The sequence below is a fragment of the Zootoca vivipara genome, chromosome W (assembly GCF_963506605.1).
Source record: "Zootoca vivipara chromosome W, rZooViv1.1, whole genome shotgun sequence".
Taxonomy (NCBI): Eukaryota; Metazoa; Chordata; class Lepidosauria; order Squamata; family Lacertidae; genus Zootoca; species Zootoca vivipara.
In genome coordinates, this window is record NC_083293.1 from 9,314,167 (window position 1) to 9,337,838 (window position 23,672).

Here is a 23,672-nt window from a genome sequence, read left to right on the forward strand (position 1 = left end):
CTATAGAGTAGAACTACAAGTTCACTCCAGAAATAAGCACTTTTGTAAAATGAGCCAAATTGAAGCAAAACACATTGTTGGGGTGTCAGAATGCATAGAAAGAAGACAAATAAGCGTTCTATGGGTTCATTTCGCTTATTTGCTTACTCTTGAGTAGAACTGCAAGTTCACTCAAGAAATAAGCACCCTTGTAAAATGAGCCAAATTGAAGCAAAACACATTGTTGGAGTGTCAGAATGCATAGATAACAGACAAATAAGCGTTCTATAGGTTTATTTCTCTTAGTTGCTTACTCTTGAGTGGAACTGCATGTTCACTCAAGAAATAAGCACCCTTGTAAAATGAGCCAAATTGAAGCAAAACACATTGTTGGGGTGTCAGATGCATAGAAAGAAGACAAATAAGCGTTCTATACGTTTATTTCGCTTAGTTGCTTACTCTTGAGTAGAACTGCATGTTCACTCCAGAAATAAGCACCTTTGTAAAATGAGCCAAACAGAAGCAAAACACATTGTTGGAGTGTCAGAATGCCTAGATAACAGACAAATAAGCGTTTTATAGGTTTTTTTCGCTCAGTTGCTTACTCTTGAGTAGAACTGAATGTTCACTCCAGAAATAAGCACTTTTGTAAAATGAGCCAAATTGAAGCAAAACATCTTGGTGGAGTGTCAGAATGCAGAGATAGAAGACAAATAAGCGTTCTATAGGTTTATTTCGCTTAGTTGCTTACTCTTGAGTAGAACTGCATGTTCACTCAAGAAATAAGCACCCTTGTAAAATGAGCCAAATTGAAGCAAAACACATTGTTGGGGTGTCAGAATGCATAGAAAGAAGACAAATAAGCGTTCTATACGTTTATAAAGCTTATTTGCTTACTCTTGAGTAGAAATGCATGTGCAATCCAGAAATAAGCAACTTTCTAAAATGAGCCAAATTGAAGCAAAACATATTGGTAGAGTGTCAGGATGCATAGATAGAAGCCAAATAAGCGTTCTATAGGTTTATTTCGCTTAGTTGCTTACTCTTGAGTAGAACTGCAAGTTCACTCAATAAATAAGCACCTTTGTAAAATGAGCCAAATTGAAGCAAAACATATTGTTGGAGTGTCAGAATGCATAGAAAGAAGACAAATAAGCGTTCTATGGGTTCATTTCGCTTAGTTGCTTACTCTTGAGTAGAACTGCAAGTTCACTCAAGAAATAAGCACCCTTGTAAAATGAGCCAAACTGAAGCAAAACACATTTTTGGAGTGTCAGAATGCATAGATAACAGACAAATAAGCGTTCTATAGGTTTATTTCGCTTAGTTGCTTACTCTTGAGTGGAACTGCATGTTCACTCCAGAAATGAGCACTTTTGTAAAATGAGCCAAATGGAAGCAAAACATATTGGTGGAGTGTCAGAATGCATAGAAAGAAGACAAATAAGCGTTCTATGGGTTCATTTCGCTTAGTTGCTTACTCTTGAGTAGAACTGCAAGTTCACTCAATAAATAAGCAACTTTCTAAAATGAGCCAAATTGAAGCAAAACATATTGGTGGAGTGTCAGAATGCATAGATAGAAGCCAAATAAGCGTTCTATAGGTTTATTTCGCTTAGTTGCTTACTCTTGAGTAGGAATGCATGCACTCCAGAAATAAGCACCTTTGTAAAATGAGCCAAATTGAAGCAAAACATATTGTTGGAGTGTCAGAATGCATAGATAACAGACAAATAAGCGTTCTATAGGTTTATTTCACTTAGTTGCTTACTCTTGAGTGGAACTGCATGTTCACTCCAGAAATAAGCACTTTTGTAAAATGAGCCAAATTGAAGCAAAACATATTGGTGGAGTGTCAGAATGCATAGATAGAAGCCAAATAAGCGTTCTATAGGTTTATTTCGCTTAGTTGCTTACTATAGAGTAGAACTACAAGTTCACTCCAGAAATAAGCACTTTTGTAAAATGAGCCAAATTGAAGCAAAACACATTGTTGGGGTGTCAGAATGCATAGAAAGAAGACAAATAAGCGTTCTATGGGTTCATTTCGCTTATTTGCTTACTCTTGAGTAGAACTGCAAGTTCACTCAAGAAATAAGCACCCTTGTAAAATGAGCCAAATTGAAGCAAAACACATTGTTGGAGTGTCAGAATGCATAGATAACAGACAAATAAGCGTTCTATAGGTTTATTTCTCTTAGTTGCTTACTCTTGAGTGGAACTGCATGTTCACTCAAGAAATAAGCACCCTTGTAAAATGAGCCAAATTGAAGCAAAACACATTGTTGGGGTGTCAGATGCATAGAAAGAAGACAAATAAGCGTTCTATACGTTTATTTCGCTTAGTTGCTTACTCTTGAGTAGAACTGCATGTTCACTCCAGAAATAAGCACCTTTGTAAAATGAGCCAAATTGAAGCAAAACACATTGTTGGAGTGTCAGGATGCATAGATAACAGACAAATAAGCGTTCTATCTATAGGTTTATTTCTCTTATTTGCTTACTCTTGAGTAGAACTGCAAGTTCACTCAAGAAATAAGCACCTTTGTAAAATTAGCCAAACTGAAGCAAAACACATTGTTGGAGTGTCAGAATGCATAGATAACAGACAAATAAGCGTTCTATAGGTTTATTTCGCTCAGTTGCTTACTCTTGAGTAGAACTGCATGTTCACTCCAGAAATAAGCACTTTTGTAAAATGAGCCAAATTGAAGCAAAACATATTGGTGGAGTGTCAGAATGCATAGAAAGAAGGCAAATAAGCGTTCTATGGGTTCATTTCGCTTAGTTGCTTACTCTTGAGTAGAACTGCAAGTTCACTCCAGAAATAAGCACCTTTGTAAAATGAGCCAAATTGAAGCAAAAAACATTGTTGGAGTGTCAGAATGCATAGAAAGAGGATAAATAAGCGTTCTATACGTTTATTTCGCTTATTTGCTTACTCTTGAGTAGGAATGAATGTGCACTCCAGAAATAAGCACCTTTGTAAAATGAGCCAAATTGAAGCAAAACACATTGTTGGAGTGTCGGAATGCATAGATAGAAGATAAATAAGCGTTCTATACGTTTATTTCGCATAGTTGCTTACTCTTGAGTAGAACTGCAAATTCACTCCAGAAATAAGCAACTTTCTAAAATGAGCCAAATTGAAGCAAAACACATTGTTGGAGTGTCAGAATGCATAGAAAGAAGACAAATAGGCGTTCTATGGGTTCATTTCGCTTAGTTGCTTACTCTTGAGTAGAACTGCAAGTTCACTCAAGAAATAAGCACCTTTGTAAAATGAGCCAAACTGAAGCAAAACACATTGTTGGAGTGTCAGAATGCATAGTTAGAAGACAAATAAGCGTTCTATAGGTTTATTTCGCTTAGTTGCTTACTCTTGAGTAGAACTGCATGTTCACTCAAGAAATAAGCACCCTTGTAAAATGAGCCAAATTGAAGCAAAACACATTGTTGGGGTGTCAGAATGCATAGAAAGAAGACAAATAAGCGTTCTATACGTTTATAAAGCTTATTTGCTTACTCTTGAGTAGAAATGCATGTGCACTCCAGAAATAAGCAACTTTCTAAAATGAGCCAAATTGAAGCAAAACATATTGGTAGAGTGTCAGAATGCATAGATAGAATCCAAATAAGCGTTCTATAGGTTTATTTCGCTTAGTTGCTTACTCTAGAGTAGAACTGCATGTTCACTCCAGAAATAAGCACCTTTGTAAAATGAGCCAAACAGAAGCAAAACACATTGTTGGAGTGTCAGAATGCCTAGATAACAGACAAATAAGCGTTTTATAGGTTTTTTTCGCTCAGTTGCTTACTCTTGAGTAGAACTGAATGTTCACTCCAGAAATAAGCACTTTTGTAAAATGAGCCAAATTGAAGCAAAACATCTTGGTGGAGTGTCAGAATGCAGAGATAGAAGACAAATAAGCGTTCTATAGGTTTATTTCGCTTAGTTGCTTACTCTTGAGTAGAACTGCATGTTCACTCAAGAAATAAGCACCCTTGTAAAATGAGCCAAATTGAAGCAAAACACATTGTTGGGGTGTCAGAATGCATAGAAAGAAGACAAATAAGCGTTCTATACGTTTATAAAGCTTATTTGCTTACTCTTGAGTAGAAATGCATGTGCAATCCAGAAATAAGCAACTTTCTAAAATGAGCCAAATTGAAGCAAAACATATTGGTAGAGTGTCAGGATGCATAGATAGAAGCCAAATAAGCGTTCTATAGGTTTATTTCGCTTAGTTGCTTACTCTTGAGTAGAACTGCAAGTTCACTCAATAAATAAGCACCTTTGTAAAATGAGCCAAATTGAAGCAAAACATATTGTTGGAGTGTCAGAATGCATAGAAAGAAGACAAATAAGCGTTCTATGGGTTCATTTCGCTTAGTTGCTTACTCTTGAGTAGAACTGCAAGTTCACTCAAGAAATAAGCACCCTTGTAAAATGAGCCAAACTGAAGCAAAACACATTTTTGGAGTGTCAGAATGCATAGATAACAGACAAATAAGCGTTCTATAGGTTTATTTCGCTTAGTTGCTTACTCTTGAGTGGAACTGCATGTTCACTCCAGAAATGAGCACTTTTGTAAAATGAGCCAAATGGAAGCAAAACATATTGGTGGAGTGTCAGAATGCATAGAAAGAAGACAAATAAGCGTTCTATGGGTTCATTTCGCTTAGTTGCTTACTCTTGAGTAGAACTGCAAGTTCACTCAATAAATAAGCAACTTTCTAAAATGAGCCAAATTGAAGCAAAACATATTGGTGGAGTGTCAGAATGCATAGATAGAAGCCAAATAAGCGTTCTATAGGTTTATTTCGCTTAGTTGCTTACTCTTGAGTAGGAATGCATGCACTCCAGAAATAAGCACCTTTGTAAAATGAGCCAAATTGAAGCAAAACATATTGTTGGAGTGTCAGAATGCATAGATAACAGACAAATAAGCCTTCTATAGGTTTATTTCACTTAGTTGCTTACTCTTGAGTGGAACTGCATGTTCACTCCAGAAATAAGCACTTTTGTAAAATGAGCCAAATTGAAGCAAAACATATTGGTGGAGTGTCAGAATGCATAGATAGAAGCCAAATAAGCGTTCTATAGGTTTATTTCGCTTAGTTGCTTACTATAGAGTAGAACTACAAGTTCACTCCAGAAATAAGCACTTTTGTAAAATGAGCCAAATTGAAGCAAAACACATTGTTGGGGTGTCAGAATGCATAGAAAGAAGACAAATAAGCGTTCTATGGGTTCATTTCGCTTATTTGCTTACTCTTGAGTAGAACTGCAAGTTCACTCAAGAAATAAGCACCCTTGTAAAATGAGCCAAATTGAAGCAAAACACATTGTTGGAGTGTCAGAATGCATAGATAACAGACAAATAAGCGTTCTATAGGTTTATTTCTCTTAGTTGCTTACTCTTTAGTGGAACTGCATGTTCACTCAAGAAATAAGCACCCTTGTAAAATGAGCCAAATTGAAGCAAAACACATTGTTGGGGTGTCAGATGCATAGAAAGAAGACAAATAAGCGTTCTATACGTTTATTTCGCTTAGTTGCTTACTCTTGAGTAGAACTGCATGTTCACTCCAGAAATAAGCACCTTTGTAAAATGAGCCAAATTGAAGCAAAACACATTGTTGGAGTGTCAGAATGCATAGATAACAGACAAATAAGCGTTCTATCTATAGGTTTATTTCTCTTATTTGCTTACTCTTGAGTAGAACTGCAAGTTCACTCAAGAAATAAGCACCTTTGTAAAATTAGCCAAACTGAAGCAAAACACATTGTTGGAGTGTCAGAATGCATAGATAACAGACAAATAAGCGTTCTATAGGTTTATTTCGCTCAGTTGCTTACTCTTGAGTAGAACTGCATGTTCACTCCAGAAATAAGCACTTTTGTAAAATGAGCCAAATTGAAGCAAAACATATTGGTGGAGTGTCAGAATGCATAGAAAGAAGGCAAATAAGCGTTCTATGGGTTCATTTCGCTTAGTTGCTTACTCTTGAGTAGAACTGCAAGTTCACTCCAGAAATAAGCACCTTTGTAAAATGAGCCAAATTGAAGCAAAAAACATTGTTGGAGTGTCAGAATGCATAGAAAGAGGATAAATAAGCGTTCTATACGTTTATTTCGCTTATTTGCTTACTCTTGAGTAGGAATGAATGTGCACTCCAGAAATAAGCACCTTTGTAAAATGAGCCAAATTGAAGCAAAACACATTGTTGGAGTGTCGGAATGCATAGATAGAAGATAAATAAGCGTTCTATACGTTTATTTCGCATAGTTGCTTACTCTTGAGTAGAACTGCAAATTCACTCCAGAAATAAGCAACTTTCTAAAATGAGCCAAACTGAAGCAAAACACATTGTTGGAGTGTCAGAATGCATAGTTAGAAGACAAATAAGCGTTCTATAGGTTTATTTCGCTTAGTTGCTTACTCTTGAGTAGAACTGCATGTTCACTCAAGAAATAAGCACCCTTGTAAAATGAGCCAAATTGAAGCAAAACACATTGTTGGGGTGTCAGAATGCATAGAAAGAAGACAAATAAGCGTTCTATACGTTTATAAAGCTTATTTGCTTACTCTTGAGTAGAAATGCATGTGCACTCCAGAAATAAGCAACTTTCTAAAATGAGCCAAATTGAAGCAAAACATATTGGTAGAGTGTCAGAATGCATAGATAGAATCCAAATAAGCGTTCTATAGGTTTATTTCGCTTAGTTGCTTACTCTAGAGTAGAACTGCATGTTCACTCCAGAAATAAGCACCTTTGTAAAATGAGCCAAACAGAAGCAAAACACATTGTTGGAGTGTCAGAATGCCTAGATAACAGACAAATAAGCGTTTTATAGGTTTTTTTCGCTCAGTTGCTTACTCTTGAGTAGAACTGAATGTTCACTCCAGAAATAAGCACTTTTGTAAAATGAGCCAAATTGAAGCAAAACATCTTGGTGGAGTGTCAGAATGCAGAGATAGAAGACAAATAAGCGTTCTATAGGTTTATTTCGCTTAGTTGCTTACTCTTGAGTAGAACTGCATGTTCACTCAAGAAATAAGCACCCTTGTAAAATGAGCCAAATTGAAGCAAAACACATTGTTGGGGTGTCAGAATGCATAGAAAGAAGACAAATAAGCGTTCTATACGTTTATAAAGCTTATTTGCTTACTCTTGAGTAGAAATGCATGTGCAATCCAGAAATAAGCAACTTTCTAAAATGAGCCAAATTGAAGCAAAACATATTGGTAGAGTGTCAGGATGCATAGATAGAAGCCAAATAAGCGTTCTATAGGTTTATTTCGCTTAGTTGCTTACTCTTGAGTAGAACTGCAAGTTCACTCAATAAATAAGCACCTTTGTAAAATGAGCCAAATTGAAGCAAAACATATTGTTGGAGTGTCAGAATGCATAGAAAGAAGACAAATAAGCGTTCTATGGGTTCATTTCGCTTAGTTGCTTACTCTTGAGTAGAACTGCAAGTTCACTCAAGAAATAAGCACCCTTGTAAAATGAGCCAAACTGAAGCAAAACACATTTTTGGAGTGTCAGAATGCATAGATAACAGACAAATAAGCGTTCTATAGGTTTATTTCGCTTAGTTGCTTACTCTTGAGTGGAACTGCATGTTCACTCCAGAAATGAGCACTTTTGTAAAATGAGCCAAATGGAAGCAAAACATATTGGTGGAGTGTCAGAATGCATAGAAAGAAGACAAATAAGCGTTCTATGGGTTCATTTCGCTTAGTTGCTTACTCTTGAGTAGAACTGCAAGTTCACTCAATAAATAAGCAACTTTCTAAAATGAGCCAAATTGAAGCAAAACATATTGGTGGAGTGTCAGAATGCATAGATAGAAGCCAAATAAGCGTTCTATAGGTTTATTTCGCTTAGTTGCTTACTCTTGAGTAGAACTACAAGTTCACTCCAGAAATAAGCACCTTTGTAAAATGAGCCTAATTGAAGCAAAACACATTGTTTGAGTGTCAGAATGCATAGATAGAGGATAAATAAGCGTTCTATACGTTTATTTCGCATAGTTGCTTACTCTTGAGTAGGAATGCATGCACTCCAGAAATAAGCACCTTTGTAAAATGAGCCAAATTGAAGCAAAACATATTGTTGGAGTGTCAGAATGCATAGATAACAGACAAATAAGCGTTCTATAGGTTTATTTCACTTAGTTGCTTATTCTTGAGTGGAACTGCATGTTCACTCCAGAAATAAGCACTTTTGTAAAATGAGCCAACTTGAAGCAAAACATATTGGTGGAGTGTCAGAATGCATAGATAGAAGCCAAATAAGCGTTCTATAGGTTTATTTCGCTTAGTTGCTTACTATAGAGTAGAACTACAAGTTCACTCCAGAAATAAGCACTTTTGTAAAATGAGCCAAATTGAAGCAAAACACATTGTTGGGGTGTCAGAATGCATAGAAAGAAGACAAATAAGCGTTCTATGGGTTCATTTCGCTTATTTGCTTACTCTTGAGTAGAACTGCAAGTTCACTCAAGAAATAAGCACCCTTATAAAATGTGCCAAATTGAAGCAAAACACATTGTTGGAGTGTCAGAATGCATAGATAACAGACAAATAAGCGTTCTATAGGTTTATTTCTCTTAGTTGCTTACTCTTGAGTGGAACTGCATGTTCACTCAAGAAATAAGCACCCTTGTAAAATGAGCCAAATTGAAGCAAAACACATTGTTGGGGTGTCAGATGCATAGAAAGAAGACAAATAAGCGTTCTATACGTTTATTTCGCTTAGTTGCTTACTCTTGAGTAGAACTGCATGTTCACTCCAGAAATAAGCACCTTTGTAAAATGAGCCAAATTGAAGCAAAACACATTGTTGGAGTGTCAGAATGCATAGATAACAGACAAATAAGCGTTCTATAGGTTTATTTCTCTTATTTGCTTACTCTTGAGTAGAACTGCAAGTTCACTCAAGAAATAAGCACCCTTGTAAAATGAGCCAAAATGAAGCAAAACACATTGTTGGAGTGTCAGAATGCATAGATAACAGACAAATAAGCGTTCTATAGGTTTATTTCGCTTAGTTGCTTACTCTTGAGTAGAACTGCATGTTCACTCCAGAAATAAGCACCTTTGTAAAATGAGCCAAATTGAAGCAAAACATATTGTTGGAGTGTCAGAATGCATAGAAAGAAGACAAATAAGCGTTCTATAGGTTTATTTCGCTTAGTTGCTTACTCTTGAGTAGAACTGCAAGTTCACTCAATAAATAAGCACCTTTGTAAAATGAGCCAAATTGAAGCAAAACATATTGTTGGAGTGTCAGAATGCATAGAAAGAAGACAAATAAGCGTTCTATGGGTTCATTTCGCTTAGTTGCTTACTCTTGAGTAGAACTGCAAGTTCACTCAAGAAATAGGCACCCTTGTAAAATGAGCCAAACTGAAGCAAAACACATTGTTGGAGTGTCAGAATGCATAGATAACAGACAAATAAGCGTTCTATAGGTTTATTTCGCTCAGTTGCTTACTCTTGAGTAGAACTGCATGTTCACTCCAGAAATAAGCACTTTTGTAAAATGAGCCAAATTGAAGCAAAACATATTGGTGGAGTGTCAGAATGCATAGACAGAAGCCAAATAAGCGTTCTATAGGTTTATTTCGCTTAGTTGCTTACTCTTGAGTAGAACTGCAAGTTCACTCCAGAAATAAGCACCTTTGTAAAATTAGCCAAACTGAAGCAAAACACATTGTTGGAGTGTCAGAATGCATAGAAAGAAGGCAAATAAGCGTTCTATGGGTTCATTTCGCTTAGTTGCTTACTCTTGAGTAGAACTGCAAGTTCACTCCAGAAATAAGCACCTTTGTAAAATGAGCCAAATTGAAGCAAAAAACATTGTTGGAGTGTCAGAATGCATAGAAAGAGGATAAATAAGCGTTCTATACGTTTATTTCGCTTATTTGCTTACTCTTGAGTAGGAATGAATGTGCACTCCAGAAATAAGCACCTTTGTAAAATGAGCCAAATTGAAGCAAAACACATTGTTGGAGTGTCGGAATGCATAGATAGAAGATAAATAAGCGTTCTATACGTTTATTTCGCATAGTTGCTTACTCTTGAGTAGAACTGCAAATTCACTCCAGAAATAAGCAACTTTCTAAAATGAGCCAAATTGAAGCAAAACACATTGTTGGAGTGTCAGAATGCATAGAAAGAAGACAAATAGGCGTTCTATGGGTTCATTTCGCTTAGTTGCTTACTCTTGAGTAGAACTGCAAGTTCACTCAAGAAATAAGCACCTTTGTAAAATGAGCCAAACTGAAGCAAAACACATTGTTGGAGTGTCAGAATGCATAGATAACAGACAAATAAGCGTTCTATAGGTTTATTTCTCTTAGTTGCTTACTCTTGAGTAGAACTGAATGTTCACTTCAGAAATAAGCACTTTTGTAAAATGAGCCAAATTGAAGCAAAACATATTGGTGGAGTGTCAGGATGCATAGTTAGAAGACAAATAAGCGTTCTATAGGTTTATTTCGCTTAGTTGCTTACTCTTGAGTAGAACTGCATGTTCACTCAAGAAATAAGCACCCTTGTAAAATGAGCCAAATTGAAGCAAAACACATTGTTGGGGTGTCAGAATGCATAGAAAGAAGACAAGTAAGCGTTCTATACGTTTATAAAGCTTATTTGCTTACTCTTGAGTAGAAATGCATGTGCACTCCAGAAATAAGCAACTTTCTAAAATGAGCCAAATTGAAGCAAAACATATTGGTAGAGTGTCAGAATGCATAGATAGAAGCCAAATAAGCGTTCTATAGGTTTATTTCGCTTAGTTGCTTACTCTAGAGTAGAACTGCATGCTCACTCCAGAAATAAGCACCTTTGTAAAATGAGCCAAACAGAAGCAAAACACATTGTTGGAGTGTCAGAATGCCTAGATAACAGACAAATAAGCGTTTTATAGGTTTATTTCGCTCAGTTGCTTACTCTTGAGTAGAACTGAATGTTCACTCCAGAAATAAGCACTTTTGTAAAATGAGCCAAATTGAAGCAAAACATCTTGGTGGAGTGTCAGAATGCATAGATAGAAGACAAATAAGCGTTCTATAGGTTTATTTCGCTTAGTTGCTTACTCTTGAGTAGAACTGCATGTTCACTCAAGAAATAAGCACCCTTGTAAAATGAGCCAAATTGAAGCAAAACACATTGTTGGGGTGTCAGAATGCATAGAAAGAAGACAAATAAGCGTTCTATACGTTTATAAAGCTTATTTGCTTACTCTTGAGTAGAAATGCATGTGCAATCCAGAAATAAGCAACTTTCTAAAATGAGCCAAATTGAAGCAAAACATATTGGTAGAGTGTCAGGATGCATAGATAGAAGCCAAATAAGCGTTCTATAGGTTTATTTCGCTTAGTTGCTTACTCTAGAGTAGAACTGCAAGTTCACTCAATAAATAAGCACCTTTGTAAAATGAGCCAAATTGAAGCATAACATATTGTTGGAGTGTCAGAATGCATAGAAAGAAGACAAATAAGCGTTCTATGGGTTCATTTCGCTTAGTTGCTTACTCTTGAGTAGAACTGCAAGTTCACTCAAGAAATAAGCACCCTTGTAAAATGAGCCAAACTGAAGCAAAACACATTTTTGGAGTGTCAGAATGCATAGATAACAGACAAATAAGCGTTCTATAGGTTTATTTCGCTTAGTTGCTTACTCTTGAGTGGAACTGCATGTTCACTCCAGAAATGAGCACTTTTGTAAAATGAGCCAAATGGAAGCAAAACATATTGGTGGAGTGTCAGAATGCATAGAAAGAAGACAAATAAGCGTTCTATGGGTTCATTTCGCTTAGTTGCTTACTCTTGAGTAGAACTGCAAGTTCACTCAATAAATAAGCAACTTTCTAAAATGAGCCAAATTGAAGCAAAACATATTGGTGGAGTGTCAGAATGCATAGATAGAAGCCAAATAAGCGTTCTATAGGTTTATTTCGCTTAGTTGCTTACTCTTGAGTAGAACTACAAGTTCACTCCAGAAATAAGCACCTTTGTAAAATGAGCCTAATTGAAGCAAAACACATTGTTTGAGTGTCAGAATGCATAGATAGAGGATAAATAAGCGTTCTATACGTTTATTTCGCATAGTTGCTTACTCTTGAGTAGGAATGCATGCACTCCAGAAATAAGCACCTTTGTAAAATGAGCCAAATTGAAGCAAAACATATTGTTGGAGTGTCAGAATGCATAGACAACAGACAAATAAGCGTTCTATAGGTTTATTTCACTTAGTTGCTTACTCTTGAGTGGAACTGCATGTTCACTCCAGAAATAAGCACTTTTGTAAAATGAGCCAAATTGAAGCAAAACATATTGGTGGAGTGTCAGAATGCATAGATAGAAGACAAATAAGCGTTCTATAGGTTTATTTCGCTTAGTTGCTTACTATAGAGTAGAACTACAAGTTCACTCCAGAAATAAGCACTTTTGTAAAATGAGCCAAATTGAAGCAAAACACATTGTTGGGGTGTCAGAATGCATAGAAAGAAGACAAATAAGCGTTCTATGGGTTCATTTCGCTTATTTGCTTACTCTTGAGTAGAACTGCAAGTTCACTCAAGAAATAAGCACCCTTGCAAAATGAGCCAAATTGAAGCAAAACACATTGTTGGAGTGTCAGAATGCATAGATAACAGACAAATAAGCGTTCTATAGGTTTATTTCTCTTAGTTGCTTACTCTTGAGTGGAACTGCATGTTCACTCCGGAAATGAGCACTTTTGTAAAATGAGCCAAATTGAAGCAAAACATATTGGTGGAGTGTCAGAATGCATAGATAGAAGACAAATAAGCGTTCTATAGGTTTATTTCGCTTAGTTGCTTACTCTTGAGTAGAACTGCATGTTCACTCAAGAAATAAGCACCCTTGTAAAATGAGCCAAATTGAAGCAAAACACATTGTTGGGGTGTCAGATGCATAGAAAGAAGACAAATAAGTGTTCTATACGTTTATAAAGCTTATTTGCTTACTTTTGAGTAGAAATGCATGTGCAATCCAGAAATAAGCAACTTTCTAAAATGAGCCAAATTGAAGCAAAACATATTGGTGGAGTGTCAGAATGCATAGATAGAAGCCAAATAAGCGTTCTATAGGTTTATTTCGCTTAGTTGCTTACTCTAGAGTAGAACTGCATGTTCACTCCAGAAATAAGCACCTTTGTAAAATGAGCCAAATTGAAGCAAAACAAATTGTTGGAGTGTCAGAATGCATAGATAGAAGACAAATAAGCGTCCTATAGGTTTATTTCACTTAGTTGCTTACTCTTGAGTAGAACTGCATGTTCACTCAAGAAATAAGCATTTTTGTAAAATGAGCCAAATTGAAGCAAAACATATTGGTGGAGTGTCAGAATGCATAGATAGAAGCCAAAAAAGCGTTCTATAGGTTTATTTCGCTTAGTTGCTTACTCTTGAGTAGAAATGCATGTGCACGCCAAGAAATAAGCACCTTTGTAAAATGAGCCAAATTGAAGCAAAACACATTGTTGGAGTGTCAGAATGCCTAGAAAGAAGACAAATAAGCGTTCTATGGGTTCATTTCGCTTAGTTGCTTACTCTTGAGAAGAACTGCAAGTTCACTCAAGAAATAAGCACCCTTGTAAAATGAGCCAAACTGAAGCAAAACACATTGTTGGAGTGTCAGAATGCATAGATAACAGACAAATAAGCGTTCTATAGGTTTATTTCGCTTAGTTGCTTACTCTTGAGTGGAACTGCATGTTCACTCCAGAAATGAGCACTTTTGTAAAATGAGCCAAATTGAAGCAAAACATATTGGTGGAGTGTCAGAATGCATAGAAAGAAGACAAATAAGCGTTCTATACGTTTATAAAGCTTATTTGCTTACTCTTGATGAGAAATGCATGTGCACTCCAGAAATAAGCAACTTTCTAAAATGAGCCAAATTGAAGCAAAACACATTGTTGGAGTGTCAGAATGCATAGATAGAAGACAAATAAGCGTTCAATGGGTTCATTTCGCTTATTTGCTTACTCCTGAGTAGAAATGCATGTGCACGCCAAGAAATAAGCACCTTTGTAAAATGAGCCAAATTGAAGCAAAACACATTGCTGGAGTGTCAGAATGCATAGATAGAAGACAAATAAGCGTTCTATGGGTTCATTTCGCTTATTTGCTTACTCCTGAGTAGAAATGCATGTGCACGCCAAGAAATAAGCACCTTTGTAAAATGAGCCAAATTGAAGCAAAACACATTGTTGGAGTGTCAGAATGCATAGATAGAAGACAAATAAGCGTTCTATAGGTTTATTTCGCTCAGTTGCTTACTCTTGAGTAGAACTGCATGTTCACTCCAGAAATAAGCACCTTTGTAAAATGAGCCAAATTGAAGCAAAACACATTGTTGGAGTGTCAGAATGCATAGATAGCAGACAAATAAGCGTTCTATGGGTTCATTTCGCTTATTTGCTTACTCCTGAGTAGAAATGCATGTGCACGCCAAGAAATAAGCACCTTTGTAAAATGAGCCAAATTGAAGCAAAACAGATTGTTGGAGTGTCAGAATGCATAGATAACAGACAAATAAGCGTTCTATAGGTTTATTTCGCTTAGTTGCTTACTCTAGAGTAGAACTGCATGTTCATTCAATAAATAAGCACCTTTGTAAAATGAGCCAAATTGAAGCAAAACACATTGTTGGAGTGTCAGAATGCATAGATAACAGACAAATAAGCGTTCTATAGGTTTATTTCGCTTAGTTGCTTACTCTTGAGTAGAACTGCATGTTCACTGCAGAAATAAGCACTTTTGTAAAATGAGCCAAATTGAAGCAAAACATATTGTTGGAGTGTCAGAATGCATAGAAAGATGACAAATAAGCGTTCTATGGGTTCATTTCTCTTATTTGCTTACTCTTGAGTAGAACTGCAAGTTCACTCAAGAAATAAGCACCCTTGTAAAATGAGCCAAACTGAAGCAAAACACATTGTTGGAGTGTCAGAATGCATAGATAACAGCCAAATAAGCGTGCTATAGGTTTATTTCGCTTAGTTGCTTACTCTTGAGTAGAACTGCATGTTCACTCCAGAAATAAGCACCTTTGTAAAATGAGCCAAATTGAAGCAAAACACATTGTTGGAGTGTCAGAATGCATAGAAAGAAGACAAATAAGCGTTCTATGGGTTCATTTCGCTTAGTTGCTTACTCTTGAGTAGAACTCTAAGTTCACTCAATAAATAAGCACCTTTGTAAAATGAGCCAAATTGAAGCAAAACATATTGTTGGAGTGTCAGAATGCATAGAAAGAAGACAAATAAGCGTTCTATGGGTTCATTTCGCTTATTTGCTTACTCTTGAGTAGAACTGCAAGTTCACTCAAGAAATAAGCACCTTTGTTAAATGAGCCAAATTGAAGCAAAACATATTGTTGGAGTGTCAGAATGCATAGAAAGAAGACAAAAAAGCGTTCTATACGTTTATAAAGCTTATTTGCTTACTCTTGAGTAGAACTGCATGTGCACTCCAGAAATAAGCAACTTTCTAAAATGAGCCAAATTGAAGCAAAACATATTGGTGGAGTGTCAGAATGCATAGATAGAAGCCAAATAAGCGTTCTATAGGTTTATTTCGCTTAGTTGCTTACTCTAGAGTAGAACTGCATGTTCACTCAATAATTAAGCACCTTTGTAAAATGAGCCAAATTGAAGCAAAACACATTGTTGGAGTGTCAGAATGCATAGATAACAGACAAATAAGCGTTCTATAGGTTTATTTCGCTTAGTTGCTTACTCTTGAGTAGAACTGCATGTTCACTCCAGAAATAAGCACTTTTGTAAAATGAGCCAAATTGAAGCAAAACATATTGTTGGAGTGTCAGAATGCATAGAAAGAAGACAAATAAGCGTTCTATGGGTTCATTTCGCTTATTTGCCTACTCTTGAGTAGAACTGCAAGTTCACTCAAGAAATAAGCACCCTTGTAAAATGAGCCAAACTGAAGCAAAACACATTGTTGGAGTGTCAGAATGCATAGATAACAGCCAAATAAGCGTTCTATAGGTTTATTTCGCTTAGTTGCTTACTCTTGAGTAGAACTGCATGTTCACTCCAGAAATAAGCACTTTTGTAAAATGAGCCAAATTGAAGCAAAACATATTGGTGGAGTGTCAGAATGCATAGATAGAAGCCAAATAAGCGTTCTATAGGTTTATTTCGCTTAGTTGCTTACTCTTGAGTAGAACTGCAAGTTCACTCAATAAATAAGCACCTTTGTAAAATGAGCCAAATTGAAGCAAAAAACATTGTTGGAGTGTCAGAATGCATAGAAAGAAGACAAAAAAGCGTTCTATACGTTTATAAAGCTTATTTGCTTACTCTTGAGTAGAACTGCATGTGCACTCCAGAAATAAGCAACTTTCTAAAATGAGCCAAATTGAAGCAAAACATATTGGTGGAGTGTCAGAATGCATAGATAGAAGCCAAATAAGCGTTCTATAGGTTTATTTCGCTTAGTTGCTTACTCTAGAGTAGAACTGCATGTTCACTCAATAATTAAGCACCTTTGTAAAATGAGCCAAATTGAAGCAAAACACATTGTTGGAGTGTCAGAATGCATAGATAATAGACAAATAAGCGTTCTATAGGTTTATTTCGCTTAGTTGCTTACTCTTGAGTAGAACTGCATGTTCACTCCAGAAATAAGCACTTTTGTAAAATGAGCCAAATTGAAGCAAAACATATTGTTGGAGTGTCAGAATGCATAGAAAGAAGACAAGTAAGCGTTCTATGGGTTCATTTCGCTTATTTGCCTACTCTTGAGTAGAACTGCAAGTTCACTCAAGAAATAAGCACCCTTGTAAAATGAGCCAAACTGAAGCAAAACACATTGTTGGAGTGTCAGAATGCATAGATAACAGCCAAATAAGCGTTCTATACGTTTATTTCGCTTAGTTGCTTACTCTTGAGTAGAACTGCATGTTCACTCCAGAAATAAGCACTTTTGTAAAATGAGCCAAATTGAAGCAAAACATATTGGTGGAGTGTCAGAATGCATAGATAGAAGCCGAATAAGCGTTCTATAGGTTTATTTCGCTTAGTTGCTTACTCTTGAGTAGAACTGCAATTTCACTCAATAAATAAGCACCTGAAGTATCTGAAGAAGTGTGCATGCACACGAAAGCTCATACCAAAATATAAACTTAGTTGGTCTTTAAGGTGCTACTGAAGGAATTTTTTTATATTGGTGGAGTGTCAGAATGCACAGATAGAAGCCAAATAAGCGTTCTATAGGTTTATTTCGCTTAGTTGCTTACTCTAGAGTAGAACTGCATGTTCACTCCAGAAATAAGCACTTTTGTAAAATGAGCCAAATTGAAGCAAAACATATTGTTGGAGTGTCAGAATGCATAGAAAGAAGACAAATAAGCGTTCTATGGGTTCATTTCTCTTATTTGCTTACTCTTGAGTAGAACTGCAAGTTCACTCAAGAAATAAGCACCCTTGTAAAATGAGCCAAACTGAAGCAAAACACATTGTTGGAGTGTCAGAATGCATAGATAACAGCCAAATAAGCGTGCTATAGGTTTATTTCGCTTAGTTGCTTACTCTTGAGTAGAACTGCATGTTCAATCCAGAAATAAGCACCTTTGTAAAATGAGCCAAATTGAAGCAAAACACATTGTTGGAGTGTCAGAATGCATAGATAGAAGACAAATAAGCGTTCTATGGGTTCATTTCGCTTAGTTGCTTACTCTTGAGTAGAACTCTAAGTTCACTCAATAAATAAGCACCTTTGTAAAATGAGCCAAATTGAAGCAAAACATATTGTTGGAGTGTCAGAATGCATAGAAAGAAGACAAATAAGCGTTCTATGGGTTCATTTCGCTTATTTGCTTACTCTTGAGTAGAACTGCAAGTTCACTCAAGAAATAAGCACCTTTGTAAAATGAGCCAAATTGAAGCAAAACATATTGTTGGAGTGTCAGAATGCATAGAAAGAAGACAAAAAAGCGTTCTATACGTTTATAAAGCTTATTTGCTTACTCTTGAGTAGAACTGCATGTGCAATCCAGAAATAAGCAACTTTCTAAAATGAGCCAAATTGAAGCAAAACATATTGTTGGAGTGTCAGAATGCATAGAAAGAAGACAAATAAGCGTTCTATGGGTTCATTTCGCTTAGTTGCTTACTCTTGAGTAGAACTCTAAGTTCACTCAATAAATAAGCACCTTTGTAAAATGAGCCAAATTGAAGCAAAACATATTGTTGGAGTGTCAGAATGCATAGAAAGAAGACAAATAAGCATTCTATGGGTTCATTTCGCTTATTTGCTTACTCTTTAGTAGAACTGCAAGTTCACTCAAGAAATAAGCACTTTTGTAAAATGAGCCAAATTGAAGCAAAACATATTGGTGGAGTGTCAGAATGCATAGATAGAAGCCAAATAAGCGTTCTATAGGTTTATTTCGCTTAGTTGCTTACTCTTGAGTAGAACTGCAAGTTCACTCAATAAATAAGCACCTTTGTAAAATGAGCCAAATTGAAGCAAAAAACATTGTTGGAGTGTCAGAATGCATAGAAAGAGAATAAATAAGCGTTCCATAGGTTTATTTCGCTTATTTGCTTACTCTTGAGTAGAACTGTAAGTTCACTCAAGAAATAAGCACCTTTGTAAAATGAACCACATTGAAGCAATACACATTGTTGGAGTGTCAGAATGCATAGATAGAAGACAAATAAGTGTTCTATACGTTTATTTCGCTCAGTTGCTTACTCTTGAGTAGAACTGCATGTTCACTCCAGAAATAAGCACCTTTGTAAAATGAGCCAAATTGAAGCAACACATATTGTTGGAGTGTCAGAATGCATAGATAGAAGACAAATAAGCGTTCTATAGGTTTATTTCGCTCAGTTGCTTACTCTTGAGTAGAACTGCATGTTCACTCCAGAAATAAGCACCTTTGTAAAATGAGCCAAATTGAAGCAAAACACATTGTTGGAGTGTCAGAATGCATAGAAAGAAGACAAATAAGCGTTCTATGGGTTCATTTCGCTTATTTACTTACTCCTGAGTAGAAATGCATGTGCACGCCAAGAAATAAGCACCTTTGTAAAATGAGCCAAATTGAAGCAAAACACATTGTTGGAGTGTCAGAATGCATAGATAGAAGACAAATAAGCGTTCTATAGGTTTATTTCGCTCAGTTGCTTACTCTTGAGTAGAACTGCATGTTCACTCCAGAAATAAGCACCTTGGTAAAATGAGCCAAATTGAAGCAAAACACATTGTTGGAGTGTCAGAATGCATAGATAGAAGACAAATAAGCGTTCTATGGGTTCATTTCGCTTATTTGCTTACTCCTGAGTAGAAATGCATGTGCACGCCAAGAAATAAGCACCTTTGTAAAATGAGCCAAATTGAAGCAAAACACATTGTTGGAGTATCAGAATGCATAGATAACAGACAAATAAGCGTTCTATAGGTTTATTTCGCTTAGTTGCTTACTCTAGAGTAGAACTGCATGTTCACTCCAGAAATAAGCGCCTTTGTAAAATGAGCCAAATTGAAAGAAAACACATTGTTGGAGTGTCAGAATGCATAGAAAGCAGACAAATAAGCGTTCTATACGTTTATTTTGCTTATTTGCTTATTCTTGAGTAGGAATGCATGTGCACTCCAGAAATAAGCACCTTTGTAAAATGAACCACATTGAAGCAAAACACATTGTTGGAGTTTCAGAATGCATAGATAGAAGACAAATAAGCGTTCTATAGGTTTATTTCGCTTAGTTGCATACTCTTGAGTAGAACTGCAAGTTCACTCAATAAATAAGCACCTTTGTAAAATGATCCAAATTGAAGCAAAACACATTGTTGGAGTGTCAGAATGGATAGATAACAGACAAATAAGCGTTCTATAGGTTTATTTCGCTTAGTTGCTTACTCTTGAGTAGAACTGCATGTTCACTCCAGAAATATGCACCTTTGTAAAATGAGCCAAATTGAAGCAAAACATATTGTTGGAGTGTCAGAATGCATAGAAAGAAGACAAATAAGCGTTCTATGGGTTCATTTCGCTTATTTGCTTACTCCTGAGTAGAAATGCATGTGCACGCCAAGAAATAAGCACCTTTGTAAAATGAGCCAAATTGAAGCAAAACACATTGTTGGAGTGTCAGAATGCATAGATAGAAGACAAATAAGCGTTCTATAGGTTTATTTCGCTCAGTTGCTTACTCTTGAGTAGAACTGCATGTTCACTCCAGAAATAAGCACCTTTGTAAAATGAGCCAAATTGAAGCAAAACACATTGTTGGAGTGTCAGAATGCATAGATAGAAGACAAATAAGCGTTCTATGGGTTCATTTCGCTTATTTGCTTACTCCTGAGTAGAAATGCATGTGCACGCCAAGAAATAAGCACCTTTGTAAAATGAGCCAAATTGAAGCAAAAAACATTGTTGGAGTGTCAGAATGCATAGAAAGAGAATAAATAAGCGTTCCATAGGTTTATTTCGCTTATTTGCTTACTCTTGAGTAGAACTGTAAGTTCACTCAAGAAATAAGCACCTTTGTAAAATGAACCACATTGAAGCAATACACATTGTTGGAGTGTCAGAATGCATAGATAGAAGACAAATAAGTGTTCTATACGTTTATTTTGCTTATTTGCTTACTCTTGAGTAGGAATGCATGTGCACTCCAGAAATAAGCACCTTTGTAAAATGAACCACATTGAAGCAAAACACATTGTTGGAGTTTCAGAATGCATAGATAGAAGACAAATAAGCGTTCTATAGGTTTATTTCGCTTAGTTGCATACTCTTGAGTAGAACTGCAAGTTCACTCAATAAATAAGCACCTTTGTAAAATGAGCCAAATTGAAGCAAAACATATTGTTGGAGTGTCAGAATGCATAGAAAGAAGACAAATAAGCGTTCTATGGGTTCATTTCGCTTATTTGCTTACTCCTGAGTAGAAATGCATGTGCACGCCAAGAAATAAGCACCTTTGTAAAATGAGCCAAATTGAAGCAAAACACATTGTTGGAGTGTCAGAATGCATAGATAGAAGACAAATAAGCGTTCTATAGGTTTATTTCGCTCAGTTGCTTACTCTTGAGTAGAACTGCATGTTCACTCCAGAAATAAGCACCTTTGTAAAATGAGCCAAATTGAAGCAAAACACATTGTTGGAGTGTCAGAATGCATAGATAGAAGACAAATAAGCGTTCTATGGGTTCATTTCGCTTATTTGCTTACTCCTGAGTAGAAATGCATGTGCACGCCAAGAAATAAGCGCCTTTGTAAAATGAGCCAAATTGAAGCAAAACACATTGTTGGAGTGTCAGAATGCATAGAAAGAAGACAAATAAGCGTTCTATACGTTTATTTTGCTTATTTGCTTACTCTTGAGTAGGAATGCATGTGCACTCCAGAAATAAGCACCTTTGTAAAATGAGCCAAATTGAAGCAAAACAAATTGTTGGAGTGTCAGAATGCATAGATAGAAGAGAAATAAGCGTCCTATAGGTTTATTTCACTTAGTTGCTTACTCTTGAGTAGAACTGCATGTTCACTCAAGAAATAAGCACTTTTGTCAAATGAGCCAAATTGAAGCAAAACATATTGGTGGAGTGTCAGAATGCATAGATAGAAGCCAAATAAGCGTTCTATAGGTTTATTTCGCTTAGTTGCTTACTCTTGAGTAGAAATGCATGTGCACGCCAAGAAATAAGCACCTTTGTAAAATGAGCCAAATTGAAGCAAAACACATTGTTGGAGTGTCAGAATGCCTAGATAACCGACAAATAAGCGTTTTATAGGTTTATTTCACTCAGTTGCTTACTCTAGAGTAGAACTGCATGTTCACTCCAGAAATAAGCACTTTTGTAAAATGAGCCAAATTGAAGCAAAACATATTGTTGGAGTGTCAGAATGCATAGAAAGAAGACAAATAAGCGTTCTATGGGTTCATTTCGCTTAGTTGCTTACTCTTGAGTAGAACTGCAAGTTCACTCAAGAAATAAGCACCCTTGTAAAATGAGCCAAACTGAAGCAAAACACATTGTTGGAGTGTCAGAATGCATAGATAACAGACAAATAAGCGTTCTATAGGTTTATTTCGCTTAGTTGCTTACTCTTGAGTGGAACTGCATGTTCACTCCATAAATGAGCACTTTTGTAAAATGAGCCAAATTGAAGCAAAACATATTGGTGGAGTGTCAGAATGCATAGAAAGAAGACAAATAAGCGTTCTATAGGTTTATTTCGCTTAATTGCTTACTCTTGAGTAGAACTGCAATTTCACTCAATAAATAAGCACCTTTGTAAAATGAGCAAAACTGAAGCAAAACACATTGTTGGAGTGTCAGAATGCATAGATAACAGACAAATAAGCATTCTATAGGTTTATTTCGCTTACTTGCTTACTCTTGAGTGGAACTGCATGTTCACTCCATAAATGAGCACTTTTGTAAAATGAGCCAAATTGAAGCAAAACATATTGGTGGAGTGTCAGAATGCATAGATAGAAGCCAAATAAGTGTTCTATAGGTTTATTTCGCTTAGTTGCTTACTCTTGAGTAGAACTGCAAGTTCACTCAATAAATAAGCACCTTTGTAAAATGAGCCAAATTGAAGCAAAACACATTTTTGGAGTGTCGGAATGCATAGATAGAAGATAAATAAGCGTTCTATACGTTTATTTCGCATAGTTGCTTACTCTTGAGTAGAACTGCAAGTTCACTCCAGAAATAAGCAAATAAGCACTTTTGTAAAATGAGCCAAATTGAAGCAAAACATATTGGTGGAGTGTCAGAATGCATAGATAGAAGCCAAATAAGCGTTCTATAGGTTTATTTCGCTTAGTTGCTTACTCTTGAGTAGAACTACAAGTTCACTCCAGAAATAAGCACCTTTGTAAAATGAGCCTAATTGAAGCAAAACACATTGTTTGAGTGTCAGAATGCATAGATAGAGGATAAATATGTTAGCATAAATCCTCTGCATGGCACAGATGCTGCATGTGGATGAATGTTTACTTTATATGATTGCTGTAACTTTCCCACACAGGAGCTCAAGCTGTAACCTGATCTCCTGTCATGTGATGTTCTTTGTTCTGTTTCTACTTTCACTTTCTTCTGAACTGGAGAGTGATGGCTGAACACACACTCTCTGAATAAACGTAGATTAGCACCTACGATTGTTTGCTGTCTTCTTTACCGAAGCCAGTGGCAGTAGTAAGAATATTGGTGATTTACACCCCAATATTCCAACAGTGGTAGCAGAGTTCTGGCAGAGCTCTGGTTCCGATCTTCGGACCTCTGAAAAGCGTGAAAACAGGCACGTAAACAGGCCTCAATCTGCAGCAGCTGATACTGAGGAATTTCGCCTGCTTGGGAGTCACCGGTTCCTGCGTTCCAGGGGAGGAAGTGCACGGACGTCTGCGTTCCCTATCAATGGAGCAGTGAGTAACCGGGACTGATTTATAGCGGCAATAAAACCTCTAAAGTGGTAGCTTAATTGCAGATGCCTGCCGAAAGCCTAATTTTCAGCTTCTTTGTACTTTGAAGTCAGAAGCTAGCAGCACGCTTACAAAAGCAAAATGGCTAAAGCCGGGGATTCAAATCAAACACCCAAGAGTTTGTGTCCTCTTTTAAATGACTCAAATTACGAAACGTGGAGTGTTAAAATGG

At 36.4% G+C, this 23,672-nt stretch overlaps 1 long non-coding RNA gene across 1 annotated transcript in view; it reads left to right on the plus strand.

Moving 5' to 3' along the window:
• Positions 1-23,176, plus strand: part of LOC132591448 (uncharacterized) — a 136,821-nt gene extending 113,645 nt beyond the window's left edge. Inside the window, exon 2 of the long non-coding RNA XR_009556975.1 lies at positions 1-23,176. This exon is cut by the window's left edge and continues 26,453 nt beyond it. This is a non-coding gene — a long non-coding RNA (uncharacterized LOC132591448).
• The last annotated feature ends 496 nt before the right edge of the window (positions 23,177-23,672 follow it).